This window comes from Chionomys nivalis, chromosome 22 (assembly GCF_950005125.1).
Source record: "Chionomys nivalis chromosome 22, mChiNiv1.1, whole genome shotgun sequence".
In the NCBI taxonomy this organism is placed as follows: Eukaryota; Metazoa; Chordata; class Mammalia; order Rodentia; family Cricetidae; genus Chionomys; species Chionomys nivalis.
In genome coordinates, this window is record NC_080107.1 from 38,220,686 (window position 1) to 38,246,284 (window position 25,599).

At 39.1% G+C, this 25,599-nt stretch overlaps 1 protein-coding gene across 2 annotated transcripts in view; it reads right to left on the reverse strand.

Moving 5' to 3' along the window:
- The window catches only part of Spopl (speckle type BTB/POZ protein like), a 56,619-nt gene extending 31,726 nt beyond the window's left edge, over window positions 1–24,893 (reverse strand). For both annotated transcript variants that reach the window (XM_057755294.1, XM_057755293.1), the window contains exon 1: window positions 24,664–24,893. The gene's annotated coding sequence lies outside the window, so the exon portion shown is untranslated. The remainder of the gene's footprint in view (window positions 1–24,663) is intronic.
- Window positions 24,894–25,599: the final 706 nt, after the last annotated feature.

The window sequence follows — 25,599 nt, forward strand, 5'->3', positions numbered from 1 at the left end:
TAGGATAACAGACTTTGAGTCTATGAAGAAAACCCAAGCTTTAATAAAACTTGAAATGAAAAATTCAGTAAGTCAATTAAAAAACCTCAGTGGAAAGCCTCACCAACAGAATTGATCACATTAAAAATAGAAAGTCAGGGATGGTAGATGAAGCAGAGGAATTGGAACACCTGGTAAACTTCAAGGGAAAGTTTGAAAACAAACACATGAACAAAACATGGAAATGTAATACCATGAATAAACCTATGGTGAAGAACACCATAGGGAAAGCACACAGAATATCTTCAGGAAAACATTAAGAAAAAAATTTCCAAACTAATAGAAAAGAGTGCCCAACCAAAGAGATCTACAGAATAGCAAACAGACAAAAAATAAATAATAATACTCCACCATGTATTACAGTAAAAATATTACCAACACATAATAGAGAAGGGGTATTGCAAGCTGCAAATGAAAAATATCCAAGTTTCATTACAAAGACATACCTATAAAGTCACATACAATTCGAATACTACAATATCTAACAGAAATCTTCAAAGCCAAAAGAGCCTGGAAAGATGTATTCCAAGTTCCAAAAGACTACAACTGTCAAACAGAATTTTAGACCAAGAAAAACTATCTATTATCACAGCACTTGGGAGGCAGAGGCAGGTAAATCTCTGTGAATTCAAGGCCAGCCTTGTCTACAAGAGCTAGTTCCAAGACAGGCGACAGGCCCCAAAGCTACAGAGAAAAGCTGTCTCGAAAAACAAAAAACAGAACAAAACAAACAAACAAACAACAACAACAAAAAAAAAACCCTCTTAAAACTGAAGAAGTAAATTTTTTCCTGATAAAAACAGATGACAAATAGTTAACTATTAAGACTATTCCACCATGGATACTGGCAAGAACAGTTCAATCTGAAGAAAAAAAAAATAAAAACACCCAAGTCAGAGGGATCAAACAAACAAAAAATCAATACCAGGACAGGTGTTTATAAAAAGAAACCTGAAAAACAAAACAAAAACTACCAAAAAAAAAATCAACAAACTGACATGAATTAACACATGTTATAGAAATAACTCTGAATACAAGTGGTCTAAACTTATCAATGAAAAGACAGATTCACAGACTGAGTTATAAATCCATCTTTTTGCTTCCTCCATGAAACATATCAGACCATCAGTGATAGCTACCACCTGAGGGTAAAGGATGGGAAAAGGCATTCCAAGCACATAGAACTAAAAACATAAGATAGCTATTCTAGTATCTGACAAAACAAATTTCAAACAAAAATTAGCAAAGATAAGGACATTTTACACTCATTAAAGGGAAAATGCACCAACATGATGGTGTAAACCTAAGCATATGGCACCAAACACAGAGGCACCAAATTCAATATCAGAAATACCACTTGATATAAAACTCACAGACTGACCCCAATAGAGTGATAGTGGGTATTTCCAATACTCCACTTTCACAGATAGAAAGGTCATCTAGAAACAATAAAAAGCCTAGAGTTAGTAACACCATGAGTCAAATGTACCTAAAAAATATCTATAGAACACTCCTCCCAAACACTAAAGAATACACATTCTTCTTTTCAGTAGTCCATGGAGCTTTCTCCAACATCAACCACAGATGAGCATATAAAACAAGTCCACACTCACAGAAAAACTGAAATAACAATGTGCATTCTATCTGAACACAATGGAGTAACACTGGCTATCAACAGCAATGGAAATAACAGAAATTACACAAATTCATGAAAATAAATAATATACTTTTGAATAAGAATTTGACAAAGGCAGAAATGAAAGAAATTTTTAAATCCCTAGAATTGAACAAAAATAGAAACAAAACATGCCACAATATGTGAAACAAAGTGAACGCAGTTCTAAGAAGAGACTTCACAGAATTAAGTGCCTACACCACTAAAAAAAAAAAAAAAAAGATTGGGACGCTAACCATTTTGGGGATCAAATGACCCTTTCACAGAGGTCATCTAAGACCACTGGAAAACACAGATATTTACAATACAATTCATAGCAATAGTAAAATTGAATTAGCAAAGAAAATAATTTTATGGTTGTCTGTCACCAAAACATGTGGAAATGTATTAAAGGGTAGCTGCATTAGAAGGCTGAGAACTGCTGAATTAAGTTGAATAAGGGAGTGTGTTCCTAGTTTTATGTCAACTTGACATAAGCTAGAATTATCTGAGCAAAGAAAACAGTAATTGAGAAAATGCCTCATTAAGATCAACCTGTAGGTAAGGCTGTGGAGCATTGTCTTGACTAGTGATAGATGTGGGTAGGCTCAGCTCACATCCTTGTGGAAAATTATTTTAAGGTGTGTTGCTTTTATTTATACTGCATTTGTTTAAATCTGTGAAGCTGTGACTCTTTCCCTAAAACACCTGATGGTCCAATAAAGAGATGAACGGTTAATAGTGAGGCAGGAGAAAGGATAGGTGGGGCTGGCCTGCAGAGAGAAGATATAGAAGGAGAAATCTAAGGAAGAAGGAGCAAGAGAATAAGGGAGGAGGGAGCAAGATAGATAGAACAAGAGCAAGGATACCAGGAGCCAGCCATCCAGTCAGCCTCAAAATAAGAGTGAAAGTAAGAACAACAGAAATAAGAAAAGTCCAAAGGCAAAAGGTAGTCAGGATAACTTAAGTTTAGAAAAGCTGGCAAGAAACAAGTCAAGCTAAGGCCAGGTGTTTATTATAATTAAAAATAAGCCTCTCTATGTGATTTATTTGGGAACTGGCCAAATGTGGTGAACCCCCCAAAAAGTCAAAAGAGTAAAAAGACACATCATTTTGGCATTCCAATATTGGGCTAGAATAAAAAAACCAACAACACATCCTTGGGCAAGGGATCCTGTATACTGTCAGAAAGCAGGCTGAGCAAATCATAAGGATAAGCAGTGTTCCTCCAACACCTCTGCTTCAGTTTCTGCTTTGAGTTCCTGTCCTGACTTGCTCCAGTGATTAAAGTGCAGCCTGAGAGTTGAAAGATGAAATAAACCTTTACCTCCCCAAGTTGCTTTTGCCATGGTTTTCTTATCACCATTAATAGAAACCCTAAATAAGACAGAGGGTGAATATAAGAAAGAGGGTGCTTTCATACAAAGCACAATGTATGAAATTCTCATGAACTAATAAGAAAAAGGGTCAAGTCAATGTGCTACCATTATACCATATGGAATGAAAAAAAGAAGGGCACATAAAATAAAATTTGTGTAATAAATAAGATTAGAGAAAGACAAATACAATAGAGAACCAAAGGAACAATAAAGAAAATCAAAACCCAGGTTTTGACTTAATAAAACTGATACACACTAACTATAATGTGTAAAAAGGAAAAAAGGGAAGACTATAAATTTATTTTAGTATTTCACAAATTCGTGATTAAATGATTCATTCTTTAAGCCCCATTCTTAGCATCTCCTTGATTTTTTTTTTAATTCCTTAAGGATATTCATTTTAAAATAGCACCCTTTGTTTTGTGTGTATCTGAAATGTAAGCACTGGTCCGGCTGTACAGGGGTACACAATAAAAAGTAATTGAATGATTATCATTAAAAACTATTGTTGTAATTTATGACATTAATCACAAAAATAAAAAGCTCAGTTTAATAGTTGAAGAAAAATATTTGACAACGACTAGCAGTGGTGGTGCACACCTGTAATCCAAAATAATAAAAAGACTAAGGCGGTAGTTTTCCAGGTGCACGGTATTCCTTACCTACACACCGAGTTCCAGGTCAAAGCTAGGCAGCTGAGTGAGATCCTGTCACAGAATAACATGCGCTTACCTGTTCTGAGCAAAGGCTTACACTACATGCTTGAAGATGAATTTTGAGCATGTTAGTAGCACAAAATACTGTTTAGTTAAAAACACAAAGCAGTAGAAATGAATTTTGTGATTTCAATTCACATATAAGGCCTTCTCTCAAATTTCAAGAGACAATACTTATGATGTAACTTTTAAACAGCACAGTTAAAGACAGTAACATGCATACTGTTTATCTGTCATGTTTATCCCCCAAAATACCTATGAGATAACATATTTTCATGAGGAAAATGTTAAGCAAGCTCTAAGAGGGCTAAAAATTAAAAGGGGGCACTGGTGGAAAACAAATTTTGAGGTATTTAAGGTAGATAAATATAAACAAGTTATCAAAGAAATATTAAATTGAAGGAACTAGAAATAATTCCCCTGGGGAAGTACAAACAAACAAACAAAAACAATAACAACAACAAAAAAAAAACCCTAGGTGGACTGGGCTGGCTGAGACAGCTGGCTTTCCACAAGGATGATCGTGGTTTATCATCTTCACAAATTCTAAGAACTGTACGCCAAAAGACGTGGAAGACTTGACTACATATATTTTTTTTCTAAGCATGTCAGTTCATGAGAAGCAAAAAGGACACACAGGACTTATCTGAGTATCCTAAGGCATATTAGGAAAAGGAGAGAAGATAACAGAAAATAAAATTAAAGGTCTTTTCTATAAAAAAATAAATCCTTTTATTTTGACATGTGTAAAAGATTCCAATATACAAGGAAGTGATCACACTGAGACACCCTGACCTCTTACAGTGAAAGTGTCCACAATATTTCTACTCAAAAGAGCATTGCTGAGGAAACAGACCTGCACAACTTGAGAGAAAACCATCAGCCATACAGTATTACTTTACAAATTTGTTCTATACCTTAAAATGTAAGCAGATCATGGAGGAGGAACTACAGCTACTGATTTACTAGACCAGCAGAATTTCTGAAGATTAATCCTTATACCCACAGAAGAGTGTACTTCTCAATCCTCATCAAAGAAAAACAGGAAGCTTGCTGTGAGATTGTATCTCCCAGAAATGTCAAAAAAGCTATGACCACGAAGTCTCATCAACATGGCTGCATAAACAAGACCTGAACAAGGGCAACATCAATAGACATGCTGACATAGAAGGGTGAAAGCTCATGAGGCCTCAACCTTGGTCAAAGAACTAGGGACAACTAAGGAATGCTGAGAGCAAGAGAAATAACCTTGGGGCTGGAGAGATGGCTCAGTGGTTAAGAGCACTGCCTGCTCTTCCAAAGGTCCTGAGTTCAATTCCCAGCAACCACATGGTGGCTCACAACCATCTGTAAGGAGGTCTGTTGCCCTCTTCTGGCCTGCAGACATGCACACAGACAGAATATTGTATACATAATAAATAAATAAATATTTTTTAAAAAAAAAAAAAGAGAAATAACCTTTCCCGGGAGGAAGTACACCAACTGGTTATTCAATACCAATGGCCAGCACCGAAAAACATATACATGCAATATACAAGTAACAGTATATGGACTGAGCAGGGTGTGTGTGTGTGTGTGTGTGTGTGTGTGTGTATTTTATGTATAAACACATGCATGTAACAACAATTAAAGATAAATGGTCACAAGTTTGAAAGAGAACAAGGAGAGTACATGGAAGGGCTAGGAGGGAAGAAAGGGAAAGAGGAAATAATATATTACAATCTCAAATAATTAAAAAAACATATTTAAGCAAAAATATGAGCAGATCAATAAGGCTAACTAACATTCACTTGGGAAGAAAAAATTGACATTCAAAAGAAGAACCAAAACAGAAGAAAAACAGAAACAAGTACCTTATATAGTAAATTCAGGAGACAAAATTGTAGATTTAAATTTTATTATAAAATAGGAAAAGGCAGGTGGAGCACTGCGAGTCTGAGGTCAGCTTAGTTTACACAGAGGATTCTAGGCCAGCCAGGGCTACATGGAGACTGTCTCAAAAGATGGGAAAAAAGTAAAAGTCTTCTCATAAAGTTTATTTGAATAAAACAAGAGTAAACTGTTTTAAAAATGTGTTCATAAAAGTAAGTATTAGAGAAAGAATAATTCAATTGGCAAGGTAAGTAAAATGGTTACAACTCACTCATAATTGGAAAACAAAAAAAAATTATTTTTGAAGACCCAAATATAGGAAATAGTCATTGTGAACCGGATTTAGCAACATGTACTCACAAACAAAATTAAAACAAGAATAATAGTGATATGTGTGTGTGTGTGTGTGTATGAATTTCTTTTAAAAAAAAACAGGTTTATTATCAAGAGATGAAGGAGGGAGGCACAAGGTTATCAAATCAAGCCTCATAAAATGTCAAGAATGATTACTGAGAGATCTAAACACAGACACTTCTGGTAAAACTTCAGAATTCTATTTCTTAAAAATATAAAGAAAATCCTAAAATTCATCATGTTATCTACAAAAGACCAAGCCACACTGAAATCTAAATGCTACTAACACAAATTATAAGTATTGTTAAGATTTTCTGAGAAAAAAAATGAGCTTGGAATTCCATAATCAAATTTGCTCACAACTGAATGTCAAATAAAGAACAGTTTCAAACTACAAACACTTAAACAGTTCACTCACCTCCATGACCAATTACTCAATATTGTATTCTGAACCCAATGAGCCCTAACTTTTTCTGTGCCACACAGATGATTTCTTTCCTAACCTTCCTCCTTCACAGCATACTTTATATCCCTTATAAAGTGGGTATCTCATTTTGAGGACTTCAGCTCTAACCAAGTAAAAAGAAATCTGAGAAAGAGAAAACAAAAGTCAAAGAAACAAGAAAGCTATAGTCTCAGGGGACAAGGAAGAATTAGAAAGAGTTAAGAGAGAAGAATCTGTAAGAATTTGTTCTTTGTATTTTTTTTTCAGTGGATAATAGTATAGAAAGGAATATAGCTATTTTATAAGACCAACTTTTTTTCTGGTGTGTGCATGTATTCACATATTTCTAGGATTAAATATTTTAACACTGACTCAGAAAATAATGAAGAAAATATAGAGCATTATATAAATATTTTGATGATATAAATTAGCGGAAGGACTTGGCATTTGAGTGGTAGGGAAGGAAACAAGACCGTTATTCACAGAGATGGTAACACTGACCAGAGACAAGGAAGAGAATTTTCACAGAAACCTACTAACACAACTACAGGCAGGCACGGTTCAGGAACAGAACTAAGTGTTGGTCAGCAATTTCCCTCTGTAACTCAAAGACTTGTAAGATTGGAACTTCCATTTTAAAAAGTATATTTTAAGCAGGGGGGAAGAAGTACATATCCGGTATGCCAATTTTAAAAACAGAAACTATATTTGTCAGGCAGCTCATAAACAGTCCTATCATCCCATAACCCCTGGAGTGTGCAGGGTGTGTGTGTGTGTAACTGTGTGTGTGTGTGTGTAACTGTGTGTGTCTGTGTGTTGTGAGGGTCCATTGTTGTTTTGTTAAATCATGTTGCCAAACAGCCTTCCAAATATTTATATTTATACATATAAACCTGTGCTAATTCCAACGGTCAGAAGAGCCTCTTTCTGTAGTAGATAGTATTTAATGAGATTCATAACTTATCAAAGTGCTGAGAAGTGATCATGTGTGCTCAATAAGACATATCTATCAGCCTCTCTCTCCCTATTCCTACATAACTCAGGGAATAGTTCAAAAAAGGGAGCAGAAAGAATGAAAGCGCCTGAGAATAGGAAGAAGGGGTACGAAATGTTGTCTTCTAGATATAATGTGGTCCTTATAGCTGAACCAAATCAAAGCAGCCACAATTGCAGTCTAGAAGTGAGAGATGGCAGTCCTGAGGCCTTATATCCAGCTAAGGAACTATACTGACAATTGATTGCTACTGTGAAGAAAGAGTAATTTTTCACTGGGGTATTACAATAGACTATTTGCTCATGCACCAAACAATGGCCTCACACCCACATGCACTAACTGGACTCACTGGGTAACTAAGCGAGTGGGGAGGATGCGATGGGTAAGCCATCAAGCCAGATGACCTGAGTTTGATGCCTAGAACCAAGACAGAGCAGGGAGGAAACTGATTTCCCAAAGATGTCCTCTCACCTCCACGTGTGCACCACAGCGTGCACGTGCACATTCACAAACAAACAATAGAAAACTAAAATTTTAAAGAGGACATGAAGTTGGGTGGGGCTTCTTAGGAGTTATCTAAGAAGAGTTAGACAAGTGGATATGATGAGAATATATTTTATACACTTATGAAAATTTCAAAGAACAAAAATACTTTTAAAAGCACTAGGTCCTATTCAGCTCCACATAAATTAACAGAAATATCCCAACTCTATATTCTTTCTAAAAATCAGCTACAGGCCATCCAGAACATGTGTATGCCTGGTAGCATAATAAATTCATGCCACGAGATCTTTGGGTATCATTTTTTAAATCATCCTTTGTAATGTAATAATATCTGTGTCGTTTGGAACAAAAAAAGTCCAAATGTTTTATTACTTGTATAACTACACAGATACAGGGCATACTGTATATGTTCTGTATAGAAGCCCGTGGCATTTATGTTTATAGATATGTATTCTTAAGATAAATAAAGCAAGATGTTTCACCTTTAAAGATCATTTCCAAAAGACAGTTAACAGCAATTTTTAAAATCAGCTTTACTTAGCAGTCTATGTGGTGGCTAGTTTTGACTGAACTTGCCACAAGGTAGCTATCTGGAAGAAGCAACCCTCAGTTGAGAAAATGCTTCCATAAACTCCATCTGTAAGGCATTTTCTTAATTGTTAGTGACTGAAACAGCCCACTGTGGGTGGCTCCTTCCCTGGGCTGTGGTCCTAGGTTCTATGGCAGAGCAGGCTCAGCAAGCCATAGGGAGCAAACCAGAAGCAGCGTTCCTCCATGCCTCTGTGTCAGCTGCTGCCTCTGAGTCCCTGCCCTGTCTGAATTTCTGTCCTTCGATGATGGACAGTGATATGGAAGGAAGTCAAATAGACCCTTTCCTCCCCAACTTGCTTTTTGGTCATGGTGTTTCATCACAGCAACAGAAACCCTCAGACAGTCTGTAAGTGACAGTCTTTTTAACACCTGCAGTATGCAAACAGCACACTGAATCGGAGCAGTAGGCGGACTACTCACCATGCCAACCTCACAATCTCCGAATTATTTTCAAATCACTCATTCATGTATTCATACACTTTCTCTTAATCATTAACTCCATGAGTATCTGTAAGGTGCCTACACTGATTTGGGTCCTACAGAAAGAAGTGGACAGTCCTTACTTTCAATTTAATATGCACTCGGGTGTTTTAGGTATAATTTTTTACACTTCAATTCTGTTTAAGAGAATAAGCAAGGCAGCAGAAATGTGACCCTCTTTTTTTATAGAAAGTTTAAATTGACTAAAATTTGTTCTTACTCAAATATATGTACACACGTGTGGGTGACGATGTACATAAGTAACACAAGCATAATAAAAAGGACAGGGTCACTGGAGGATGCTCTTAAATCTAAACCATCATCTTCAAGTTCATCAAATCAATAAGAACACATTTACTTTAATATCTACTTAGAACATTTTGAAAATTTTAACCAATGGTTTAAAGCTATGACAAGCCAAAATTACCCAAATTGTAGCTATCTTAGCAAACCATGTATGAAGTTGATACAAGTTCACAAAATGAGTAATACATTTATGGAATTTTAAGTTTTTAAAGACATTTCAATTAAAGAAACAAATTACAAATTATAATTTAATCTTATACTTCAAGTAGCAACAATCTGAGTGTGTGAGAGAATTTTTTAAATCTACTGCCACAAGATATTAGTTCTAATACAGAGGTTGGCAAGGAATGGCTGTTCCAGAAGGCTAGAACTTAGTCCAAAATAGCCTCTGGACCTAAAACATTCCATCTCCACAGTACTGAAACTGTAGCCAGCCAGTCTCTACAAACTCCTTTCAGAAGTTTTTGTTCACAGCCAAAACAGCTTATTTTCATAAGTTTTCATTCAAGGTTCATCCTGTTGGCCAAACATCACATTTTGTGCATTCGGGAGTCATGTGTCGCTTATTAACTATTATAAGGTCTCTTACAGCTAGGAATCTTATTCCCATCACTGAATGTAGATAAGCCTGAGTAGTGGGCAAGACAGCACTCTTAGAAAAGAGAAACAGCTCACAAAGTCCATTAAGAAGGAAACTGCTGGATCATATAAAACCTATTAGCCATTAGGATTCAGGTCTGAATTTTTTTCACCCTTTCTATCTGACATAATATTTACATGTGACATAGATTATTGTGTCTAAAATTAAATAATAACGAACACAATTTGGCCTAATGGAGTGAAGATTATGAATGTAACAAATGTCTAAAACAAAATTTACTGTATTGACTATACAGCTCCCTCTATTTACAGTTACTTGCATTTGATGAACTATCTCATTTATATCTAAGCGGATAGAAATGGTACTTTAAAAAGGAGTTACTGTAGTGTTGTCTCTCCTTTACATAACTAAAACATTAATTAATGTTTAATCTCAGCAGACTGTACTATGGAACATTTTAGATAACAACTAAATTAAGAAAAGCAGTACATCATTAATATTATTATTAGTCATTGATCTCTTTAGTATAATTTGGATAAGAAGAATTAAACAAAATCTTTGTGGAGTTGAAGTTTAATCTATAGACTAGACGCTTGTTTTTTCTTGTGCCCTTGCCAGGCCTTTAGCCTGCTATCTTTATCATCCGGCCCTCATAAAATTCCTAAATTAAAGGCCTGGCACGGTCACGGGAGAAGCAGCAGGAAAATGCAGAATTGTGCATTTAAGGAATGTCAGGAGACAAAGGACAAATGATAAGAAATAAAAAATCAAAACCTTTCAAAGATAAGAAAAACCAAGACAACACAAAAACCAAAGTGTTTTCAAAATTTCAAAACTGAACAATACTGGAAACGAGCTAAAAAGCCAGAATTCAAAATGCCTTTAGGGATCCAAAAGCAAGTAAGCAAATCAAACCAAATATCGAGATCAAAATGCTTACTCACAAAGCAACCAAATCAGATACTGTAAACCAAATACCTTGAAAGCAGACAAAAATGGTACCTAATAAAATAGGATCCTTCTTAACCAGCTCAGAGTGCAAAAAAATGGATTCTCGACCAAACTAACAGGGATCCAGAGCCCTGGAAAACTCACTAATAATCCACATGAGGACAAAACACCAGATACACTGTATTCAATGAGTCCATGGAGGTACTCGGCTTCCATTCATGAGAGTGGATCATTCTCAGGGCCTGAGGTTAGGCACCATAACTGTCAATGTAAAAACATAGTTCTTATCTTAAAGGGAATAAGCAATAGTCCACAGTGGCCAGTCTCTTCCTGGTGGGGGTGGGGGTGCTCCAGGGCCTCGCCTGGACAACTCCCCTAGATGGATCCCTGCAGGCAATACAGGAGTGTCATATATCTGCCCCTTCAGACATGGCCATTCCTGTCAGGACCCTGCATGCAGGTAGGGACAGAGAAGAGCTGACATACTGTGTGTTTACAGTCTGGTGTTGTCATACCTACCTGGCTAGAGGACTCGTTGGTCCCCATATAAAGTGATGTAGTTCTTGTGACTGTAGAAATATCACTTGCAACCACAAGCCACCATACTGGATTGGTTGGCACATCTGCAGCCCAAGGAGGCACTAGCACACCTTCTTAGCTAACATTATCCAAGTTCAGCTGTTGCTCCTCCATTTGATGACATGTGCAGTGGCTCTATGACATGCCCTTCCCTGTCAGCTGCATTATGTTCCCACTCTCTGACAGGTACACACATAGATGGCCATGGCCTTGAAGTTGGAGAGGTTTTCTAGCAGGTGTCAGTTATGCATGAAGCAGTTGATTCTGAAGGCATGGCCTGGATGAAGCTTGCTGATGAGCGGACATAGGCTAGCCACACCTATGGATCCTTAATCTACCTGAAGCTACACTTCATTCCGGAGGTTGTGTTAACAGAAGCTGGTTCATGATCTCAATTCCCCCTTGGTCAACTGCCTAAAGCTCACTGTGTGGGGGACACTGGTAACATATGGAACTGGACATGATTGAAAGGCAATGTGCATAAAGACAAGGCTAGTTTGCTTTTCTTCAATATCAGTTCTGTGATAAAACTCAGCCTTTTTCTTAGTAAAATAATTTGCTCACAAGCTACCTGACCATTTCTGTAATGCTTCTTCATGAATTACAAACTATATTGCAGTTAATTATACAATGATCAGTAAGGTTTTGCTCCATGCCTTAAACTTTATGTCTATAGATATTATTTCACTTGATCTTCTAAAAAGTACTGTGAATGGGGGGAGGGGGACTAGAGAGATGGCTCAGTGGGTAAGAGCACTTGTTGCTCTCTCAGATAAAGTGGATTAGATTTCCAGCACCCCACAACTGTCTTTAATACCTCCTAGAGCATCAGGCTGCATGTGGTTTCAAGAGATTCATAGATACAAAACACCCAAACACATAAAATGAAATATTAAAATATTAATGTAATCAATAAAAATTTGAATAAAGATATTTAAAAAGCCATGTGAAGAGCCTACTGCAGATAAGGAAAATTTAAATGCAAAAATTAGTTGACATAATCTTACAGTATAGATTTTGTTTTCTAAAACGTCAGGAAATCAGAAAATAAACTCATAATTTCTAGTTGAAAATATGACTACTTTTTCAATTTGAAGTTCCTTTTGATCACTATATTTTCATCTATATGCTTGGTATATTAAGTCAAATTTATTATTAACTAGACTTTAAATTAGGCCGCTGCTAAGGAATGACATATTTCGAAAAGCTATACATAATTTACTGCCTTCAAAAACAAAGCACAAAGTTAGACTACTCTTAAAAGAATAATCCAGAGAATATTATCAAAATTCAGATATTAGATTTAGTTTCAAAAGCAGTGTGGACACTCTAAGCCTCACTTTCCTATTCATAAAAAGAGAATAAGAAATTCAAAATTCTAGTGTGTTCAAGAGGAACACACACAAGATATTTACTAGAGTCTGGTACAGAGAAAGCACTTATAGTCTTATTTGTGTATTATTATAAAACTCAAAAATAGAATTAACTTAGAAAACAGCATTATCAGGATCAATGACAGAATTTTACTCAAATAAGGTTTTTAGGCTTATCCCTGCTTTTTGTCTCTTTATCATTGGACTCCCCATCTGTTTTTCTATTGGCTATTAACTTAGATGCTCTCATGGTGCTTATCTCTAACAGCTTTATCTACTTTTTAATCCATGAAGTGAAGGTCCTTGATACCCAAGCACTCTCCCAGGAATTACATAACCTGAGGGAACTTTGTGGAACTATGAGATTGATTTATATCTCCATTGAGTTGTTGAATACCTCTATCAAAGCTCACTAAAGTGACACTTATAAATCTATGTATATAGCTTTGTTAACTTAAAAAACAAAGGACTCTAGGGGAGATGCAACAGAGGAGGGTGAGTCTGCAGAACATGCAGTATAATATTGGAACAAATAAATAAGGCAGGTCCTATGGGAAGATGCATTTAAAAAGTGGTCTCATGATATTGGAAGAAAAGACAGTGGAGCGGAGCAGTGCGGCGAGAGGACGCTAGAGACTGGGCGGCCACCCAAGGGGAGTGCAGCTGCAGCACACAAAGAAACATGTCGTTTCAGTATGACTGGTCCTCAGTCTGCCTGCGGGATCAGGCAAGCATGCCAGGCCTGTAGCATGGAGCCACCTTTTCTGCAGCTCACGGGGCTGCAAGCGCAATGGTTATACCCAGTAACTGTGTGGGGTGGCCAGTACCAAGGGCAAAGAGGTATGAAGCAAACCCGGAGTTCTCACAGATCCTGCTTCTGGACACCCTGACCAGCTAAAAGATCATCCGGACTCTGGGTAACAACAGGATATCCCAGATGAGTCTCAGCGATAGTCCAGTATTTATGGTGTTTCAGAAACCAGCAATCTTGAAGCAGATCAAAGACTTGCTGCAATAAGTATTGCATGCAAAGTTGTTGGGGTGGGGGATACCGCGTGACAGACACACTGTAGTTCGCAGTGCCACTTTGTGCTGTAGAGGTGGGAAGATGGCAGAATGGGGCGGTGCCTGTGGTTGAGAGGGGTGGAACTAGAACGAAGCAGCAGCAAGTGTGCGAGCATGGCTGAGGTGGGCAAGAGGCATGTCACTGCTGAGGAGGGCCAGCAACGAGGTGTGCAGCCAATCACCCTGGGCCTGAGCAGTAGCAGGATGTCCCAGTCGGAGAACGGTTTTTGTTTTTTTTTCGTTGGGCATCCTCAAAAGGCCTCCATGGTCCATGCTGCTGCTTGGAGGAGGCCATGTTGGTAAACTGCAGTCAATGCTGTCACTGTAGGCCAATGTCTGTGATCCATGCTGCCACCGGACACAATGTTGTAATAGCAATCATTTAACACAGGTTTTCATTGGAAAAAAGTGTGTATTTTTTTTAAATCCTTAAAGGCTGCCTTTTAAAGTCCTAAAAAACAAGGTTGAGACTACAACCCCAAGGTCCAAACTAGGAGCAGAAGGAGAAAGAGCACGAGCAAGGAACTCAGGGCCATGAGGGGTGCACCCACACACTGAGACAATGGGGATGTTCTTTCGGGAACTCACCAAGGCCAGCTGGACTGGGTCTGAAAAAGCATGGGATAAAACCGGACTCGCTGAACATAGCGGACAATGAGGACAACTGAGAATTCAAGAACAATGGCAATGGGTTTTTGATCCTACTGCACGTACTGGCTTGGTGGGAGCCTAGGCAGTTTGGATGCCACCTTACTAGACCTGGAAGGAGGTGGGAGGTCCTTGGACTCCCCACAGGGCAGGGAACCCTGACTGCTCTTAGGGCTGATGAGAAGGGGGAGTTGATTGGGTGATGGGGAGGGATATGGGAGGCAGTGGCGGGGAAGAGACAGAAATCCTTAATAAATAAATAAATTAATAAAAAAAAGAACTATTAAAAAAAAAGAAAAAAAAAGAAATATACTTTTTGTTAGAACTCAAAGAAGCCAATAAAGGAAGCAGCATCAAATATATCTCCGATACCAGTCATGGCAGGAATGAATTTGCGGTTCTTAATCCTCAGTGTTTGTCCAGGTTAGGTTTGCTGTTGTTGATGTTATTGACACACACTACAGTCATCTGGCAAGAGGAACCTCGATTGAAAAAAATGCCTCCACTGGATTAGCTGTAGCCACATTTGTAAACATTTCCTTGATTACTGATTAATGTGGGAGGATTCTAATATAACCTATATTCAATAAGAGTTTAGACCTCCTACATCCAAATATAAGTACAAATATTACAGGCTATTACCACTGCTCTTGGATGCCCACCAGACCCTCCTGGGAAGACACTGCACATTTTGATCTCAGGGCACGGAGAATTCCAGTGGATACTGACTGGGAAGCGTCCTTCCTGATGGCTAACTTTCATAGTACAACAGGGTGCTATGTGCTATGGGATGATCTTTCTGTAGGTTGTGAATATGGATTGTTTCTATTGGTTAATGATAAAAAGCTGGCTGACCAACAGTCAACCAGGAGAAGTTTGGCAGAACAACCAAACTGAAAACTCAGATGAAAAGCGGTAGAATCAAGAGAGATGCCAGTCAGTCACCAAACAAGCAGGACGTGTTGAAAATGAGGTAAAAAGCCTTGAGTCACATGACAAAGCATTGAAATATGGGTTAACTTAAATGTAAGAGTTAGCTAGTACTAAGTCTGAGCTATTGGTCAAGCATTACTAATTAATTTAAACCTCTAATGATTATTGGGAAGCGTCTATGGGACAAAGAGAGCAGAGGAACTGCCATTTACAACTATGCATGCTGTTGAAAGAGAAATATCAATAATCTTACCTATCTGTGAAGCCAAGCAGCTAAAATAACTACCTGCCTGGCATGATATGTACATGATGCAATAGTGACATAAATATTTTAAGGTAAGCTTATAATATTCAGCTTTTTTCTGATTCAATTTATGAACAGCTACAAAGGAGAAAATGCATACCTGGTACTGTAAATCTGGTCAAGAGCTCATGGCAGGAGAGCTCATGGGCTCTAGGAATGAACTTATGTGCTGGCTAGTATTATGTCAACTTGACACAAGCTATAGTCTTCTGAAAGGAGAGAACCTTAATTAAGAAAATTCCTCCAGAAGATCTGGCTCTAAACAGACAGTCCCGTAGGGCACTGTGGGTAGGGACACCCCTGAGATGGTTTCCTGAGTTCTGTAAAAAAAGCAAGTTAAGCAAGCCATGAAGAGCAAGCCATTTAACAGCAACAACTTATGACCCCCTTGCAACAGCTCCTGTCTCCATGTTTCTGCCCTCCCAGTCTGAGTTCCTGCCTTGGCTTCCCTCAATGGACTGTGATATGTAAGTCAAATAAACACTTTCCTCCCCAAGCTGCTTTGATCATTGTGTTTCATCACAGCAATGATAACCCTAATTGACACAACTTTCTTTCGAAATGGGCACAGCACCAAATTGCCCTCTGAATATGTATCTCTATAGCAACAGATCAATACAGCTCCCAGACCTCCTCAGAGAAGCTTAAGCAGGGGACCACTGAGCAAAGTGGGGTGAATATAAGTAAAGTACACTGCATGAATGTATGAAATTATCAAAGAATAAAATATTAAATTAGTAAGACTTTAACTACAATAGTCACAATCAAAAGATACATTGTAAGAAATATTTTATTTGTGACTTTAATTCCATAACTCAATAATGAAAAATAAAACCTAGTAACCTTCAGTGAAATGTAAGTTTTAAACATACATATAACAAAAAATTAAATATTAAAATAAGCATGTTATGATCCCAAAGTGAAATTTAATTTCTCAATATTTGGTCATTTCCAGTTCTGGAAACAGTAAACTCATGTAGACAGTGTTTCTCTTCTTAAAATGTAAGAAAATTTACAGAAGAACAAAAGAGACAATCACAACCTAGGTAGTAGGTCACCAGTCAGTATATTACACTGCTGTGTAATTACAGCTGTAGCAATATCGCAGATTAACTCAGTAAGTGCCTAAAAACTTGACTTGCTTACAGATTTGAAAAGTTGTTCCATGTGTAGTAAGTTACACAGACATGTATCATCTGCCAAACGCTAATAAATTATATTGGGAAGTTATCATTTTTAAGAATCTTATTTTCCTCAAACAGCATTTAAATCTGCTTCATATTCTGCATCTGGTCAACTGAGACCATCTTGCAGATTTTGTGAGACTACACAGGTCTCTGTTCCATTTTCCCTGAGTATGTCAAGGAAAGAAGTCATGTTTATTTCAAGAAAACCTATTCATAATGCAGTATCATTTTATAGCAATCAGGATAGCTAAAAAATAAGATATGATATAAAGCTAATGTGGCAGAATATCTAAGAACTAGAATTACAGCTCACTATTATAAGGTTACAAATGCATAAATTATATATACTACTCATAAACCACAGTGGAATTAAACTACAAATCAAAGAGATGGCTGAGAAATCTCAAAACACCTGGATATTAACACATTGCTAAATACACTAAATTAAATGAAATTAAAAGACAACTTATTAAAATTTGTGGATGTACCAAAACAACCTTTAAAAAGAAAGTTATTGGCCAGGCAGTGGTGGCACATGTATTTAATCCCAGCACTCAGGAGGCAGAGGTAAGCGGATTTCTGTGAGTTCAAGGCCAGCCTGGTGTACAAGAGCTAATTCCAGGATAGGCTCCAAAGCTACAGAGAAACCCTATATTAAAAAACCAAAAAAAAAAAATTAAAAAAGTTATTAACAATGAATGAGTATATAGTTGACCTCTTATATATTTGTGGAGTCAAAAATGAAGTGCAGACTAAAATGATATTTTAAGAAACAAACTACATGTATACTGAACACTCAAGGCTCAGAAACATTGTAAAAGATGGAGCAGAAAGATTATAAAAGCTAGCAAACTCAGGGAGTTTGATGTGAAATTCTCTCCCATAAGGTCAGCAGCTGTGCTCATGAAGTCTAAACATGAGCTGTGCAGGCACAACAACTGCCACGGTTAAGCATACAGGGAAAAGACCACAAGGCCTCAGCCTGTACACACAACTGTAGATAATGCTGAAAGTAGGAGAAAAGTCTTCCAGAGGGAGACCAACTGACTATCCACTATCAAATGGCCAGCCCCGAAACATACATACAAGTAACATTATACACAGCTGGGCAGATTATATTTAAGAGTGTGTGTGTCTGTGTGCGTGCGCACAAGAATGTGTGTGTATTCATGTAACAACAAAGAAAAAAGGGGTTTAAAGGGAGAGGAAAGAAATGATGTAATTATATTATAATCTTAAAATAAAAGAAATAATAAAAAAGAAATTATAACGATTCTCTACACACTGTTGGAAGATCCAACCTATCATAGCCTTAATACTAAACCAAATCAGAACACTACAAGAAAAGTACAAATAAGTATCTGTCATAAACAGAAAATTCCCCAAAACAATGTAGAAAAATTATAACCAACAGTAAATTGTCAGGTCCAAAGAAATTCCATTTCCTGGTGGCAAGACAAAAGCCAGCATTCCTCAGGAACTTGTGAAGCCAGTTCCCTCTACCAAAGGACCCATTAAAGTTATCACTGCCAAAAGGGACAAATGGCTATGGCATACCACACCTCTGCTGCCCTCCAGGTTCCCTCAGCATCACAAGTACCTGCTACACATTTCAAAGTCCACGCTAGCATCCCAGCTCTTCCCATAATCTCCCCCAGTTCACAGGCTTCCTTCCCCTCAGCTACTTATTCTCCCAAAGGTGGGGGAAAACGTTTTATAATATGTTATTGTTCTACAGGTGTTATTAAAGGTGCTATTACCACACTTTCAAAGTAGGGATGCATGCAACCTATGACAAGCACAATTTGAGACAATGCTCTGAAGACAATACTGCTTTATGTATTTAGAGAAACTGCTTTACTACCTAGTCCCTGAGTACCTGGGACTGACAATCTTCCTATCTCAGCCTCTTGGCTGAGATGCCACCACATCTAGTCCCTTAAGTTTTAAATTTGGTAGTTTTAGCTATGGAAAGTTCAGTTGCATATAATTATGTTACACAATTCAGATATTATTCCAGTAATTAAGAAATAATGACAACAACAACTCCAGAACATATGAAAAGCCCAATTGTTATTTACTATGACCTACAGAACTAAAAAGCAGGAAGAACACAGGAGCAGCAGATATTAAGGGTGATAATAAATTGCAAAAAAAATTTCAAAAGTCACAACTTTATAACAAAATTTATGGAGACTTCCTTATATTAGAATAACACAGCGTTCCAGTACACATTATATAGAGTCTCTCTCTCATTTTAAAGACAGTACTTCCATGTTTCTATGAGCAGGCTCAGCAGTTTAGTGTACCTACAACCAAGCCTAACGACCTGAGTGCAATCCCTGGAACCTATGTGGAAGGAAGGAAATCACTCCCTCAATGTCCTCACCTCTACATATGCACAGTGGCAAGTACATATGTGTACACACACACACACACACACACACACACACAGTGGGAGTGAAGGCTGTAAAAACAATTTAAAACCCATTTTACTGGGCATGCAATGATTGAACATATTCATTCTCTGCACGAGAGACTAAAGTCCAAGGCAGGCCTGACCTACCAAAAGAGATTACCTCAAAACAATGAAAGATACATCTTAAGTCCTTTTTCCTTCACATCACTGTTTTCCTTGACTGGGACCGTGCTCAACCAAGGCTTTGCCAGCTACAGCGTTAATAATCTCTGCCTAGACATGCTGTCAAAACAGCTGAAGGATTTCTTTACCCTTCTCAGCTACTATGCTACCGACTCCACCTAAGTTCAATGGCCGATAAACACTCTGGCCCAACACCACTCTTTTTCCAAGGCAACTCCAACAAACTGCTTTGACAGCACTATTCACACCAGAGTAACAAATATGCTTCTACCTGTCCACCATCTACACTCCAAATTCTTAACTGCACACCTAAATCTGGACCTTGTAGCTGATGCTGAGTCTTCTAAAAATGACTTTAAATTACTAAGGGGTAGAGAGTGCAGATATGTATAGAATCCAAATGTCACTTTAAAAAAAAAATGGGCCTGAGCTCAGGAAGGAAACTATGGCTCACATTATAGATCCCCCCTTATGTTTATAGTGGTAACCTTGGCAATTAAAACAGAATTTAATCATCAAATAATTTAGGGGCGGACTGACTGACAATGTCAAAATTATCTGCATGTTGCTAAAGCCAAAGTGTATTCTGTAGTTTTAACTGACTTCTCAGCTGCATTCCAATTTGTTTCCTGGGGTCTGCAGAGATGGCTGAGGTTAGGCACATGTGCTGCTCTTGCAGAGGACCTGGGTTCAGTTTCCAGCACTGACATGGTGGCTCACAACCATATGTAACTCCACTGCCAGGAAAGCCAAGACCATCTTCCGTCCTCTGCAGGCACTGCACAGTGGCAATCATACTACTAGTCATGGATACTTGCCTCTCAGGCTACACCCTTCCGGAGCCAGCCTTCTCCTCTCGGAGATCCCAAATCTAGTCTATAACTGAGTCCTCTCAATTTTGTCTTTCAAATATTTGAAAAATAAAAGCTACTTCAACTCTAATGTTGCCACCCCAAATCATTTCTTGTTCAAATTACTTTATCTCCAAGTACTTGGACTAGAAAGTAGCATCTTAGACGTACACAACTCTAACACTGAGCTGAATGCTCAAACCAAATGATGCTTACAGCTGTATTCAAAGCCATTCCAAGCATGTTCTCTGAACTAATACAACTACTTTTAAAAACTTTTAAACCACAAACTTTTAAAAACTTTAACAGCCATCTGACATACAAAGACATTCATTCCATTGTGTTGCTGAAACAAGACAAAGAGCAAGACAATCAAACACAAATGCCTTCCATATCTGGTCACACATACGGCCTCAGATAAACTGTCCCAAGTGCTCTCTACACAGCACTGCTTTACTTCCCTAACAACCTAAAGGAAACCTCAGCATCTAGAGCCAATTTTTAAAACTAAGTGAGATATTCCGAAAGGTGAGAAGCTTACCTACGGTAGCCAGCCCAAAGGGCTGGTAGCAAAGAGTAACAGACTCCAAGTCATTCGTTGTCACTGCATAGCTTACTCAACTGCAGAAACAATATTGTTTCAAGTTCCTATTTTGCAAAAAGGGAATGGTAGTCCCGGTCTAAATAATATGAGTTCGGCCGGGCGGTGGTGGCGCATGCCTTTAATCCCAGCACTCGGGAGGCAGAGGCAGGCGGATCTCTGTGAGTTCGAGGCCAGCCTGGTCTACAAGAGCTAGTTCTGGGACCGGCACCAAAGTTACAGAGAAACCCTGTCTCGAAAAACCAAAAAATAAAAAATAATATGAGTTTGTGTATGACACAGTGTTCTATAAACATAAGTCACTGATCATTATCTTTAACATGACTACCAGTCCTCAATTCAATGGATCTGCTTACTTACTGCCATCTGTCAGTGCCACCCTAGAGGGTGGTGGCAGAGAGGTGGTCATCATCATCATCATCATCATTATTCTCTAACAGAGCATTCCTTATCCAATTCTCTACAGAAATTAAAACCCCAAAATCTGACTGCAATAATTATTTCGTTCTCAGAAGTAATTGTTCTCAAGAGTGGTATACAGCTAGTACCATGAAAGGTGCTTCAGAGATGAGTAATTCACTATATACTCTGCAAGACATTATAGTATTAAAATTTTGATTTTCGCTGGGACCATGGCCAAGGGCTTCAGTGTTTTCCAATGAGTGGCACACAATTGACGCTCATTAGACATTTTTAAAGGACTGAAACTTTAGAAAATAAATAGTGCTAAGCAAGAAACAGACACTGCATGCCAATGTTCTCCCTTCTCTCTGTTTCAAAGCTTTAAAAGTCAGATTCTATGTCGGTTATTTTTCTTCCAGTTGTGCTGCCTACATTATCTTAAAGCCAAAGAACAAATGCAAATGTGAGCAAACCAGGACACTAATACTAGCAACAACTAAAGACAAAGTAGGAGAGAGAATCTGCATGTGCAAAACTTAGGACTGTCCTAGGCCAAGGCATGGCTTTAGCAAAGCCGTGTCACCCAGAGCATAACGCACATTCCATAGGTAATACTAGACCATTTCAGGCTCTACCTGGGAGAATATTTTCATTTCAAGTTATGTACTGTGCTGATTTGAATGAGAAATGTCCCCGTTGGGTTCATGTGTTTGACGCTGGGTCCAGCTGGTAGTACTGTTTTGGGAACTATGGAATATATAGGTGGTTCAAGTCTTGCTGAAGGAAGCACATCATTGGGGAATGGCTTTGGGAGTTTCTAGCCTTGCCCCATTTCCAACCTGTTGCAAGATATTTGACTACACTGTAAAACAATGTGTTATTGTGATTGTTTAATAAAAAGCTAAACGACCAATAGCTAGGCAGGGTGGATAAGCCAGATGTCCAGGCAAAGAGAGGAACTGGGGATGAATCTAAGAACACAGAGTACACGCCAGGAGACTCAGGACAAGTCGGAGGTACAGAATGAAGGTAAAAAGCCACATGGTAGAACGTAGATTTAAAAATGGGTTACGCTGAGCTGTAAGAGCTAGTTAGGAACAAGCCTAAGCTACAGGTTGAGGTGGCTGGCGGGACAGAAAAAGACTTGTTATGCCTACTCTTGCTCTCTCTGGTTTCTGTGTGAGGTAGATATGCATTATCTTGCCTTCTTGCTCACACTGCCTCCAATGATACCTTCCCCACCAGTATGGACTCTCCCTCTCAGACTATACACTAAAATAAATTCATTATGTTGCTTTTGGTAATGGCATTTTATCCCAGAAACACGAAAGAAACTAATACAAGTTCATATATATTTTTGTGTAATTAAAAGGGCAAATAGTTTAAATTTTTATAACTTAGAATAATGAAGTGAATCAAAAATATCTTACATGATAGTTCACAGAAGGTAAACAAATACAGAAAAAAATGTCACAACTTCGAGGTGAGTAAATTTAGTAGTCAGGCAGAAGTCTGGGAATATGAATGCATGAAACAGGTGCAATGACAAGAGCTGCCATTCTTCTAAATGAAGGCAGAGCCTTACCGCATGCAAAGTCATGAAGAAGACTACCAACCCAGCTCTGAGTGTTTAACTTATAGCACTAAAGTCATCATGTAATTCTCTCATTATGAAAAATCTGGTACATCACTTCATTTGTTCTCGAAACACTAAAATTGTACACATCCCAAACAGATATATAAAATAGGCGCCCCAATTTTCCTGTGCAAAAATAGGAAATGTAATGTTAAAACCAAGAGTTTTTAAAGAAATATTAATTCACATAATAATGCTGTACAAATCATACATACATCAAAAAATCTTAAGTAAAAACATTAAGCAACTCTCTTTTCTTTTTTTGTTTGTTTTTTTTCCTTGTTTGTTTTTCGAGACAGAGATTCTCTGTGTAGCTGCTGTGGCTGTCCTGGAACTCATTCTCTAGACCAGGCTGGTCTTGAACTCACAGAGATCCACCTGCCTCTGCCTCCCTGGGTGCTGGAAATAAAGGCGTACCACACCATCACCTGGGGCAACTCTCAATTCTTACATTCCTTTCCTACCATGAACTTACCAACAATCCCATCAAGTGGGGCTCAGAAGTGACGATACAAGTACCATTTCCCAGGCACTTCCAAGTACTTTAGGTGCATTAACTTCGGCAAGCACTACTACCGCCGAAGAGTTTTATCACCATCTCCTTTATACTAAAGGCTGGAGGAGTTAAATGACTTTCTCAAACCCAGAACAAGGGTAGGGAGTTTGGCAATTCAACTACACTCTCTGAGCGCCTAACCATGAGGCAACCCTTCTCTTAAGAATGAAGGAATAATAATCTAAAATATTCTGCCACTCTTATTATCCGGGGGGTGGGGTGATTTTGGGAGTTATAAGCCTTTTGCTACTTCGGTTTCCAGCACAATAAACAGTGGGTTCCAATTGCAGAAGAAAATAAGAAAAGCCTCCTAACGGGGCAAACTAAGCCCAGAATTATTCTGATGTAGATGAAATGTCAGAAACGTGGGAAGAACGGGCAGACAGCTTAACCATAGTAATCAGTCCTGGAAATAGAGGAGACGGCTTTTATTTCTACAAGGACCTTTAATTTTTTCGAGGGAGAAAATTCTAACATCCCTTTCCCTTGAGTTAGCACACAAACATACATTATACTTAAGAAGAGGAAGAATTAGGAAGAAGACAGCAGCCAAAGAAAAAAAAAGGGGAAGACAAACTGTCGATATTTAAAAATTAGACCCTGAATCACGGGATTAGCCTGTCAAGTCCCGGTAAAATAAGAGCAGTTAGGGACAAGTATGTGGTTGGAGACGCACACTCCTGTGGTCTGGAGAACTGAAAAGACGCCCTGAAATGAGCTAACAGGAACGACAGTTTACAATACCCCTGCTAGGGGTGAGGGGGACAGGGAAAGACGGCAGAGGGGTGCACCCGCTTGCTTGGAAGGGAAAGGCATAAAGGCATAGCTGCGTGGATGCAGGTGAGGAGGGAAGTCAGACGCGAGCAAAAGGGGACCTGGGGTACAGCCGCGGGCTCCGGGAGGGCCAGGGACGTCCCGAGGAAGCAGAAGCGCCAGAGGGAGGGCCCCGGGGACAGGGCCGGAGGGCACCGGCCGCATCGGCGGCGGCTGGCGCGGCGAGCGGAGCCGGCCCGGGATCGGGCAGCGGCAGCAGCACCTACCCGGACACGCGGGGCGGCGGGCGGACCCTCGCCGGGGGCCGAGGCTGAGGCGGCGGCGAGCTCCTGAAGCGGGCGCCCCGGCCAAGCCGCATCCTCCTCCCGGCCGCCCTCCTCGCTCTCACAGGCTGCTAAACTTCTCGCCCACCGTAAACACGCCCGGCCACCGCCAGAGGCTGCGCTTAGCCCGAGCCCCCGCCCGGCCTTCGGGCTCGGGCGTCCAGTTTCCGGCCCGCTAGTCACCGGGGCGCGTGCGCCGAAGAGCCCTTCCTGTTCTGAGGCTGGGAACTTCCGGCGGCGGGTTTGCCTGCTGCTGAGCTTCAGGCTTGAAAGTGTTAGGCGGTTTGCTGCTACCCTCGCCCTCGCACCTCCTAGTAGAAAGCTTCCCCGGATGCCTCCTAACTCAGGAAGTGCCACCTAATAAGAAAACATGAGGGCCCAGTGCCTTTTAGGATGCACCGGGGTGTAACGTTTGCTTACCTCCCATTCTGAGCCCCAAACTCAGTGAGTACTAATAACTGAAAACTGAATCAGTGTGGGTAAATCGTTGAAGATAAATCCCTCTTTATGTTGGAGGGATTGAAGGGAACTTTTTCATACAAGAGAGAAGTCTCTTTCTACGAGACCAGTCAACAACTGGAGATTGAACCAAAATGAATTAAAATTTAGCAAATGTGGGATACAGTGGTTAACGCTTCATCTATTTAGCCATTTAGAGTTTAGAGAAATGGATGACACCAGGACATTTTAATTGGCAAACTTACATTGGTTACTCGTCTTGTTCCTACAACAAAATACTAGAAGAAAACAATGTAAAAACAAGGCAGCAGTCGGGGTAATTTAATTTTACTTGCTCATGGTTGGATGATACAGTAAATCATGGCAATGAAGACATGGTGACGGAGGCTAGGGACAGCTGATCACATTGCAACCGCTGTG